The sequence below is a fragment of the Macrobrachium nipponense genome, chromosome 34, assembly GCF_015104395.2.
Source record: "Macrobrachium nipponense isolate FS-2020 chromosome 34, ASM1510439v2, whole genome shotgun sequence".
In the NCBI taxonomy this organism is placed as follows: Eukaryota; Metazoa; Arthropoda; class Malacostraca; order Decapoda; family Palaemonidae; genus Macrobrachium; species Macrobrachium nipponense.
This window is the reverse complement of record NC_061095.1, coordinates 11,329,735-11,342,116: the sequence shown is the minus strand read 5'-3', so window position 1 is coordinate 11,342,116 and position 12,382 is coordinate 11,329,735. Positions and strand designations below refer to the sequence as shown.

The 12,382-nt window shown below is 36.7% G+C and overlaps 1 long non-coding RNA gene across 1 annotated transcript in view; it reads left to right on the top strand.

Moving 5' to 3' along the window:
- The window catches only part of LOC135207651 (uncharacterized), a 470,496-nt gene that overhangs the window by 420,897 nt on the left and 37,217 nt on the right, over positions 1–12,382 (top strand). Inside the window, exon 2 of the long non-coding RNA XR_010313018.1 lies at positions 847–1,002. This is a non-coding gene — a long non-coding RNA (uncharacterized LOC135207651). The remainder of the gene's footprint in view (positions 1–846; positions 1,003–12,382) is intronic.

Sequence of the window (12,382 nt, the reverse complement as noted above, 5' to 3'; positions counted from 1 at the left end):
TATTTGCTGTCGTCGCCTATGATAACATGATTGATATGCAAATCAGTTTACCTGAATTCCGCAGTCCAGTTATCCGTGATGGATCTTAATGATTCTTTCATTTCGTTGTTGGCCGGCCCCTTCTTAGTTTTTTTGTAGAGATCTGCCCCGGAAGGATATCCATTTGAAATTTTTTCCCCTTCTGCCCACTATACCCAAAAGGTTGCGAAGCCCTTTTTCGTCGAAGGAGATCATGAAAGGCAGCTACATCTGTTAAAATGACCTTCGCGCTATTATTCTGCTCCATATTTCCCTCTGAGCAATGTGTTAAGTGAAAGGTTCAGACTTTTAATGGAATATTCGTGATTGTGCGTTTCTTGACAAACTGAAGTTTCCATTATCAACGTGTTGCTTGGAATTCCAGATCATTGCTTTGTCCCATTTTAGAAAATGTGATAACAGAAGAGACTAACGGGAATTTGAAGATTACCCTCCAGACCAGAACGCTCCCGGCGTTATGCAGTTAAAACAGTTTACCGGTTGTTAAATAGTCTTGTTTGATGATCAACATAATGACGACCTTTCAAAAATGTTCTGAAACTGATGTTTTATTCTTTTCTGTCCGCTTTGTTAGCACGATCATTATAAGGATGTACATGACAGGGCATGTGCTTTCAGATCATTCCAAAAATAATATTTGAGAGTTCCCTGCAGCCTTGAAGTGATTGGATGGAAATGATTGCGTGCTCGTTACTGTAAGCATAGGTCAACTATGTTATTACACATTTTGATTTGAATTGCTCGTTATTGTATTCTGTGTGGTTCGTAGTTCCGAATTAATGTCATAATATTCTATCCATTTGACAGTGGCAATTGGCAAGGGATAAAATCCCATCTCCAGTGGGCCTTTGGATAATTGGATTGTTTGCGGCTATCACGACCGTTGCGCTCAAGCCAGTGAAGACCTCAAGCCTTCTTCCTCTTGGGCAGTCGGAGGGTCAAGTTGAAGCAGCTAATTGAAGGGTAAGGAAGCTCTGTACTTCATGGTAAACATTTATTGACGGGTGGCAGATCCTAATATCCGACATTTTCCTAATATACTGACTGGAAGCACCGTTGTTCCCAGTAATTTTACGGTGGTAGGTTACCCCGTTTCTTCGGATAGGCTTCGTTTGTGTTCATTTCTCCTGTATTTCTTTTTAATTTTTGCTGCCTTTCATTTGATACTGATTTTCAAGACTCATAATTAACGAGCAAATCAAATTATTATTATAAGTCTAATATTTATTTGACGTGTCACTTGAACGTACAGTTGAATGGGATTAATATTTACAATATTGCCAACAATCACAGCTTGCAAGTGAATGACGACAATTCACTCGAACCGGTACCCGTCACTTAATCCTTGTCGTTGAATTAGAGGTACCGTTTTAGCACACCATGAATGTCAATGCCTTTATCCATAAAGACTGAAGCCTGTAAAGATGTTTTCAATAATTGATGTGAGGTTTGCTGCCGAAGGAAAAGCTGTAAATTTTGCTGTGACGAGCAATGAAAATATATGCAGCAGCCAGGATACATAAAACTGTTGAATGTCCTAGAACAAAAATGATATGGAAATATAACCAGAAATAATGATTTGTAATGGTTATAGCGAGGAAGACGATGTGGTTGATGTACTCGCAGTTGTTGACTGAACTATTACCTACAGTCAGTCCCCGATGCCCAGAAGATAACCCTGTTATTTGACAAAACCTGCTGCACATGGGACTACCCACGTAATTCTGAAATGTGAACTTGAGATTCGAACGGCTATTCGTATTAATGGTGATAAAGTTCTGGGGAATATGTAACATGCGTGACAGCTGTCATACGCAGACCTGTTTCTGCTCTCAGAGGTGTGGACATCTTAAGGTAGAATTGATGGCTGGGTCAGTGACAGGGGTTTAAGTACATGTGCTAGTACGTGTGAACAGGTACAAGTACTGAAGAAATTAACAAGTGCATGTACAAGTGAAGGTACAGAAGATTTGCTTAGTACTTAAGGCCAAGTAACTAACAATGTACTAACAGTGCACTTATGTAAAAGTACAAATACTTCTCAACAGGTATCTATAATATTTTTTTTATAATTTATTTCAAATGCATTAGCAAATATCTGATGAAAAAGCATATTATCGTAATATATCACAATGATCTGTGTACTTCTCAAATTTTAGATGGTGGTAGTAAGCCCCAGCCCACTGCACCTAAAAGTGAAGAGCTGCCAACAGAGCGTCAATAGGTCCCCATAGGGGTTAGCGACTGAAGGTGATCAAGAGTGAACGAGCTCACAATAAAGGGTAATGATTAAAATTCTATTAAATTTCCTAGTTTAGTTAATAATACAAATTTTTATCATATGAAGTAGATTTGCACTGCAGACAAAAAGTATTTTTCCTGTGTGCTATAAAAATTTACATGAAAATTAAAATTTTCTGAGTTCACAATTATTGCCTACCCTGGTAAGAAATAGTGATAAAAATTAAACTCAAAATAATTATTGTAGTAAGCTCAACCTGTCAGGACCTGGTTTGATGGTACATTTAATTCCCCCATTACACAACATTTGTGGTTCATCTAAAACAATTAATTGAAGTTTGCAGCTTTTTACTGGACAGGTTATGTCACTTGTCACATTTCTTTGCCCTGTTTTCCACATATGACTTAAACATTGCCTAGAAACATGTTTTCTTGTGCTATGTTCTGCCAAAGTAACTATATCTTAGTTTAACCAGACCACTGAGCTGATTAACAGCTCTCCTAGGTCTGACCCGAACGATTAGATTTTATTTACGTGGTAATAGGACCTACAGCTTATTGCTGAATCCTAACCACATTATATCGAGAATTGAATTTCTAATCACCAGAAATAAATTCCTGTTACCGCATTGGCGGCAGCTGGAAGCGAACTCGGGCTACAAATTTCTATTTTAGGCTAAAATAATATTAGCTACCCCAGCAGCCATATGGCAGAAAACCTTGATACAAAGTGGAAGTCAAGACACTGATAGTGCTCAATATGAAAGTCAAAATTTTTATATGTGCAGCAAAATAAGAAGCTAATTTATATTCTAAGAGTTGGTAACACAAAATTTCACAACTTTATATTTAATAAAAACCTTCCTACTCCCATGTGGGTGTTATGTTCGGCTAGGTACACCAGGCACCTACGGCACAAAAGTTGCCAGATAGTTTAGTACTACTGCTGTACATTAATAGCTATAACTGATGTAAACTTAATATTATTACTTTTATTATTTAGTAACGTATTATTTAGTAACGTATTATTGTAATACGGTATTTTACAATGAGTAAAATACCGTATTACAATATGCTTAGCCACATTAAAAGCAGTTATAGTTATGTAATTTATTCTATTGTACCTGCATAATTATCAAGTACTTAAAAGTACTTGATTTGTCAAGAACTTTCGGCCCAAGTTCAAGTACATGTACAAGTACATTGATTTTTTAAAATAAGTAGAGGCACAATCACTCAAAATTTTGTACACAAATGGCTTAATGATTAAAACTACTAGGACACCTGAAATAAACCATATTACTCATAATTTCTTTCATATTCCGAGAGAGAGAGAGAGAGAGAGAGAGAGAGGTGGTTGCGGAGGAGTTGGATTATTTGTTCTCAAAGGCCGTACTCATCTCATAATACTTACGAGAAATCTGTTAACTATACTCTCTTTTTTTTCCATCTGTCCATCCGCCTGAAGTGATCGCGCATGGTAACACCGCGTCCCGGGCTTTAAATAGTTCCGCTATGTGTAAGCTTTAGGTAAATAAAAGGATATCTTGGTGTACATTTGCAACTGAAAAGTGTTTTAATAATTTACTGTATGCGAATTACACCGTTAATATTCGAAATAGGATGTTATTTAAAGCCCGGGAGGCAGTATTACCATGCGCAAACACCACAGGCGGATGGACAGATGGAAAAATACAGAGTATAGTTTTGAATATATTGAGGTAAGCCTAGATTAAAGAATCTCGTATGATGCCGTTCCAAGACTTCCATGGTCAAGTGTTAATGTTTTTATAGAAGACCTTATTGTATATGTGCACGTACTAAATATTTATGTGTATATATTATATATGTAAATATATACACACATAAATATATAGTAAATCGCAATCATTTTTAGTGAATTATCGGAATTGCATCGATCAGTTATTAATTTTGGTTGTTTGTTTGTTTGCATGGTGCTTTTACGTTTCATGGAACCAGTGGTTATTCAGCAACGGGACCAACGGCTTTACGTGACTTCCGAACCACGTCGAGAGTGACCTTTTATCACCATAAATACACATCTCTCTCTCATCAATGGAATGGCCGAGAATCGAACCAGCGACCACCGAGGTGGGACGCCAACACCATACCAACCACGCCACTGAGGCGCTTAATTTTGGTTGATCAACAGCTTCGACTGGGCATATATTAGATCTTTCTCTAAATGACTTTGTAAATATTAGTGTGACAGATATTAGTGTTGGGGAGTTGAGTACTATCTCTCTAGTGCAAAAGCTTATATAAGAGTTGGAATACTAATGGTGAAAAAATTTGATAATGAAAATAAGCTTTAGGAATAGATCGAATTCTAACTCGAGAAATGAATGAATATATACTAAATACTTTTTGTGGGCAGGGTAAAGTAGCTTTATTAAGTGTGGACTGTTTCGTCTTAATAATTGTTCATGATCCGGTGAACAAAAGTTAACATATGTGCCTGTCAATGAAAAAATGCACAATAATTGAATACTTAGGGCAAGTGAAAATGTAGAGGGTAAGTGACGAGGGTGAAAAGCCGAAACTGCTTGGGAAGAATATAGAGTAGTAAAGAACCATTACAGTGATTTGATACGGAGAGGAAAACTGACAATTCAAATAAGAAAACATGAGAAGCGGCAACGGATACGACTCCATTTCATTGACTTCACGATGGTTCAATTGGTAATTCGGAGTAGGAAAGGCTCTTAATGGTTTCAGTGATCAAGATTGGCTGGTGCTTTTTTTCTTTTGTAAAAACAAAATCGACTGACGAATTCTTAAACCAAAGACCTTAAGGTTGTAAGCGATACTTAACAGAAATAAGAACAGAAATATGCTACAATCCCAGTTCTGATAACTATACTGTCTTAAACTGCAGATTCAATGATGCAGAAAGTTTTTAAATTGGAAACTTAAGTTACCACTTGAAGAGACAATTGAACAGTATATTTGATGTCATTGAAGATGTGGTTATTATGATTATTATTGGTGTTCATCTATTAATGATCCCCAGCTGGTCAAACCTGGTACATATATTGAATCAAGTAAAGATTTCCCCCCTTACTTAAACAACACTGAAATGGAAATATAGAAATGTGGTCCGCCATCCAACATTGATTACCATTAATCTATAAAAGTAGGAGGACTGAAAATTCTGATGGTTAAAAAAAGGGGGGTGGGGAACGTTTGTGCGTTCCATCTCGAGTACTCTTCGCGAAGCTTCAGTCTGAAAAGAGCGAATAAATGAAAGGAGAGATGCGCTGGATAACCGAAAGCCAAAATAGTGGGTCCTCACGATCACTCCACATTTAAAAGATGTTATCCAGTTGCTGACCATTCACCGAGGTGATGGAAAGGACTACGGAGGCTGGCAGAGGGGATCTTATCGGACACGTTTGCCCTTCTCTATCTATCCATCACTTCAAGTCTCTCTCTCTCTCTCTCTCTCTCTCTCTCTCTCTCTCTCTCTCTATCTCTCTCTGTATATATATATATATATATATATATATATATATATATATATATATATATATATATATATATATATATATATATATATTATTATTATTATATATTGCTACTTTCAAAATGCATGTTTCCCCTCTTTGAAATGTCATGTAGATTGTGTAACATTTTTTCAGATTCCTAGATAGTTTAGAATAGGATGTTTTAAATGTGTGTTCAGATTTCGCATTACATGTTGTAAAAGAATATATATATAACGTAAAAAGAGAGAGATTTTTATTTTGTCTTTTCGAAACTACGAATGTTTAACTTTTATGTTGATCCCACGAAATCTCTAAGTATACGTTCTTTTTTCAGAGTGAAGGACAGACTGTGCCCTTCCTTGACATCCAACATTGTTTATAAATAACCTGTCCCAGATGTAGTCTGGGAACCTACGTTGGATGTACAAGGAGGCTTCTCAAGGTCCGTTTCTGCTCCCATCAAGGTGTCAGCTTTAGGACAGGATGCAGATTGTCCAATCCCGAATTATCTAATATTCGGAAATCACTCTCAGACTTGTGGTGCCCGCTTGGACATCAATGATTTTAAGATTATGGATCAGCAAGTAGAGACGACGAGTTGATGGTGCTGGAGTCCCTTCTTATTAAGACCAGTGTACCAACACTAAATACCCAATCGTCGTCCACACAACTGTTTTTAGCATAACTGCCTGTTCCACGCAACTGTTTTTACCATAACTGCCTGTTTTTGTTTACTCTCCACGTTCTGTTTAGTCATTTATTTCTTATTGGTTAAGTTTTCTCTGCCTTTTAGTCACTTTTTATCTCTTACCTTGGTAGGTGATCCTTTCAAGTTCTTTTCGTTTTTAAATTTTGTAATTTGTAAATGTCAAATATCTGTTTGCTTTTTTAGATTTTTAATTTTTTATGAGGGATGAGTGAATGGAATTTTAGTATTCTTAATATATAATTTCCAGCCTGAGGATGCATCATGTGATGTGAAACGTCGGTGTAATAAACGATTCTTGTGAAAGACATGCCTTTTACCTCTTCAACCTGGATATATATATATATATATATATATATATATATATATACATACACTGTATCAGATGTTGCCATAAGATTTTCATCGTTCTTATAAGATGAGGTTGCAAGCCCCACGCCCCTTGGCCTCATGAATGTTCTAGGAGTCTATATAATGTTTTATAAAGTGGCAGCAGTTTGCATTTCATGGTGGTTATCTTTATATATTAGTTACTATATATATATATAATATATATTATATATAGATATATATATATATTAATATAGATAGATATATTATATATATTATCTTTTATATATATTATATATAATATATATATATAAAATATATATATATATATAATCTTATATATATATATATATTGACGAGTAAGAGTCTGTTCGACCATACGGCACTAATTTAAATTAAAATAAAACAAGCAGGCAACCCTCTTACCTTTAGCTGCTGGTTATCCCTCTGCAAATGGTATCAAGCTAAAATATAAGCTGGGCTAATGAATCCTCATAGATACAAAAATATACTTTTTATTTCCCATTTCCCAAACTAGCTAAACATGATATGGAACTAAATGATTAAAATGACGTAAATAAAAGAACTAAGTCTGACCCTTAAAAGACCATAAACTGTCATTCTACTCTCCCGAATTAGATTAAGTAAACTTTTCCCCTAAAGCTTGCAGCTTCTTTGATTATACATTTAAATAGTCAAATCATTATAGAGAACCCATTCTCTTGTATAATGCCATGAACCCATCTGAAATAAAGAGACATATTTGTTATATCACCCCAACATGTAAAGAAACATTAAATGAATGTGTACACACTACACTTCTCTTTCTCTTTTCAAAGGGTAACTTTTTCAAAGTCTTTAAGGTTACAATACCTTTACGATGGGTGTGTCCTCGAGACCTCCTCCAAAAGTGTTCTATATCTTCACACCGATAATCAGAGAGTGTCCCCTTCTCTAGGACCTCGGGCTGTTAGGCCCCATACATTGCACGCACAAATACACACACGCATCCGGTCACACCTTTTGAAACAGCATAGCAACCGAATGCTGGTTATCAGCCTCATAATTATTGGTCATCGATTTTGACTGTTCTTTCAATTCAGCACCCTTCGAGGAATCCAGTGCTTGTCGCTAAGCCCTCTTGTCACTAAGCGGAGAAAGCTGAGATCTAACAATTCACCGCCACATCTGCCTTTTCTTTTAAGATACACACACACACACACACACACACACACATATATATATATATATATATATATATATATATATATATATATATATATATATATATAATTTGTTTGTGTCTAAGGTGTACTCAATGGTTATTCCACATTTATTACTGTACGATTATATATCGATTTAAAGGTTATGAATAATTAGTGTCGTTTTGTTATGCATATATGAGTTTCCCGGCAACATCGTTTTTCCTGCTCTTTCTGAATATTTAACGAAACATATGCTACATTATGAACTTGCTTGAATTAAATGATGATAATTCATGCTGTTTGTAAGTCTGCAAAGGACGAAGAAGGCTGTGCAGTTTGCCAGCTTGAAGTTGCCTGTTATCTTTTCATAAGACTTATTATAATAATTTTCATGGCCCTTGTTAATAATAATGTTGATTTATGTTTAAATTAAAAATACACGTTGCCTCAACCGTCAGTTCGAACGGAAAAAAAAGGAGTCGAGGTATGCACTATTTTTTGCTGCTGTTCCAAAGAACGTTTTAGGCACGAAGACCCTATGTAGGCTTGTCACTCAGTTTCATAGTCCTTGTATTCTCTTTTCGTTTTACTCGTGTGGACTGTGGCGGTTTTTGTCGTTTTACTCGTGTGGACTGTGGCGGTTTTTGTCGTTTTACTCGTGTGGACTGTGGCGGTTTTTTTTGTCGTTTTACTCGTGTGGACTGTGGCGGTTTTTGTCGTTTTACTCGTGTGGACTGTGGCGGTTTTTGTCGTTTTACTCGTGTGGACTGTGGCGGTTTTTGTCGTTTTACTCGTGTGGACTGTGGCGGTTTTTGTCGTTTTACTCGTGTGGACTGTGGCGGTTTTTGTCGTTTTACTCGTGTGGACTGTGGCGGTTTTTGTCGTTTTACTCGTGTGGACTGTGGCGGTTTTTGTCGTTTTACTCGTGTGGACTGTGGCGGTTTTTGTCGTTTTACTCGTGTAGGCTGTGGAAGGCTTTTTATTTTTTTTTATTTTTTTATTTTATTTTTTTTACTGGTGTGGACTGCGAAGGTTTTATGCGGTTACTCTTCAGAAATAAGTGTATGTCTTTCATCACATGTAATTGAGAGAAAGGCGTTTTTATCGTACAAGGATTCGTTAAAGAAAATTATAACCCCTTGTTCTGATGGAACGAAGTTGTCAATAAGAAATTGGTGAGTTCCTATATCACATTACTTAGTCTTATCGTAAGTTGATGTAGTAGGGGATACATTTACTTTATATTATCGCAGTTAACCCATACAAACCCTTATTAATTAATGTATGTTTGTTCCATAGCCAGAAACAATGTTGATTAAGAAAAAACATTTGCCGTATCAAACCAATAGGCTAGGATGTAGTAGGCTATCGTGAATTCATACAGACGAAACACTTCATATAATCGTATTAACAACGGCTCCAGCATTATGCATATCAGTTTACGACTCTCATATATGTGGACAGGCACGGCAAGAGAAATTATTGGTTCCTTGAGAGGTTAACCTAAAGATTCGCTTTGTCTGATCATAGTATTCTTTCATATAGATGAGAATGCTTAATTTTGCCATCCTTAAACGAACTGTGTGGTCGCAAATTGGATGATGAGCGTGGTCTGCTGTCAAGCACTAATGGTTTTATTAAGCCCCATGGACATTCTGCTTCCCGCCAGGTTAGGAAGGGACTGCAAGAAATAGTCTTTGTGTACTTGTAACAATTTGATTTCATTCTGTCTCACGTGTGTGGTCATATAATTTATTTAAAAGTTTATTCAATACTTCTATTTTCAACATTTTAATTTTTCATCATTGATACGGAGCAGATTTTTTTTTAATAATATCTGTCTTTTTTTATGCTGTTCAGTTTTTGGTATGATGTATACTAGTAACATGATAGGCTACTTCTGGGTATGGAGTACTTGTAACAAGATAGGATACTGCTCTCAAATGCGATCTTGATAGGCTACAGCTCTCATATGTTTCCTGATAGACTACTGCTTTCACATGACCTGATAGGCCGCTGCTCTCATTCATAATCAGGTAGGCTATACATAGGCGACCAAATAGGCAACGGCACACTAATGTGACAAGATAGGACATGGATCTCTTAGGTAGATCAGTTAACCTGCTGTGCTCATATGTGACAAAGTTGGATGCTGCATGCATATGTGACAAGATATGCAACAGCAGTCACGTGTGACCAGGTTGACAGGATTGTCGCTGTGGCATGATAGAATACAACTCCCATTTTGTTAGATTAGGAACTGGTTTAAGAAGTGAGAACATTATTAATCGTTAGTACAAACTCCCGCACCACAAATTAGTAACAAATACGGGGGATACAGTCAAGGGAACCCAGTCTGTCGTTTAACCTAATCTAAGATAGTGAGTAATTTGTCGAGCAGGTGTTAATGGGGAATTGTTTGTCGTAGATCCAAGTGGTTACTTCACGTTTTAGTATAAGCCCGATGTGAATGTTAACTTCCCAATTTTCGTCGTATTTCTTATTACTCATTTTCAAGATGTTTGAATTCAAATTCATGAAGCCATATTCTAATTCGCTCTAATATTTGATTTGTGTTATTTGTTACGTTGTCGTTATAACAACTATGGCCATCGATTTATTTCCATTGCAGTACTACATATTTAGTGAAGCAGCTTTTATTAGAAAGTTTCTTTACTCTTGAGTCTTATGAGATTTACTTTTAGAAATAACATTTTTCGAACAGTTAACAGCTGAAGAAAATCGTCATATGTAAGCAATAATGTAAATTATAATTTCCTTTAGTTTATTTCCATTAACATTTGAGACATTATTATAAATTAAATTTGACGTCTTAGAGCAAGCACTACCAAAAACTAGTGTGTAGTTGGAAAATATCAAAGTATTTCTTGCTGACGACGATGTTAGAAAATGTCATCAGAGATATTTTCCCCGTTAACGGTCGAGTTGTTCAAGAAAAGAATTGGACCGTAAAAGAAGCACCAATAATAAAAGGGAAGCGGAAAACGTACCCAGCGAACAAACGAGTCTTGTAATCCATGAGTTGCTTTCAACTAACCAGTCGTGACCCAAAGAAAGCTCGAATCGTCGATATTTCTTAAGCAACTCTCTGCAATTGCTACTGTTGGACCGACCCTTAACGCACGAATTTTTAGTCTTCTTTATGATTACAGGCTTTTGCCCCCTTCCTCTTCCCCTCCTATCGCCTCCCCATCCCCTCCCCCTCCCCTCCCCTCCCTCCCTCCTCCCCTCCCAATTCTCCTCTTCTCCCTGTCTGCTCGTGAAAGCAGACGTGCCCTGCTTAAGATAATGGGGCTGGCTTCTCGGCTTAATAAAATCTCTCTCCGAATGTCAAACGCAATGCTGCAGTCTTTGATGAGATCCTCTTTTATCTATGGCTTTCATGTTTTTCCTCTCTCGTCCTTTCTTATCCTCCCTCCCTCCCTCCTTCCCTCCTTCGCCTCTTCCTTCTCCTCTTCCTTCTCCTCCACCTCACCCACCCCGGCCCTTCTCGTTTCAACCCCATAAATGGATCTAAGGAGCATTGCTTATGCTGTTCCGCCCCTACTCGAATTTTATTGCGAAAATATACATATTTTTTTTCGATTTTTGCTACTGGTAACGCTACTGCTCATTTTGGCACAAATGCTGCTGATACTAATTGTTGTCATCTTTGTGCTATTATTACAATGCATAATACTACTATTAATACCGAGTTTCTCTGGTTATAATATTGAGGCTGTTCTTGTCTTCATTGTTAAAATGAAAGACTATGAACAAGATCTAGAGCAAAGTAGTAAATAGCAGAGTGAATGAAGCTCAACTTCTTGAGAAACAATCCCCACCATTCAGTGACCATTGTTAACACTACGTCAAGTAATTCTAAGTGTTAGTCTTTACTCCGAATTGTCTTTTGTGGTTTTCATTTGTTCGTTTTGGGGGTCCATAACATTCAAGAGATTTGTATCTCTTCAACAAGGCTAGTGGAAGTGGTGGTTCGTTTTTCTAATCGTGGTACACCATCGTCAGCAGATTTAAACTTTTCATAAAACCTTATTTCAGAACCTTTTATAAACCTTATTTCAGAATCTTTCACATAAACGTTCCATAAACCTTATTTCAGAACCTTTCATAAACCTTATTTCAGAACCTTTCATAAACGTTTCATAAACCTTATTTCAAGGCCTTTCATAAACGTTTCATAAACCTTATTTCAAGGCCTTTCATAAATCTTATTTCAAGAGAAACCTTCCATCATTGCCCTTAATGCCTGATCATCTAAGCGAGTGCAGCCGTGGCCACGATGTATCCTTCCAAAACGAGCGGTCTCTCGTTCCCTGAACTACAAAATT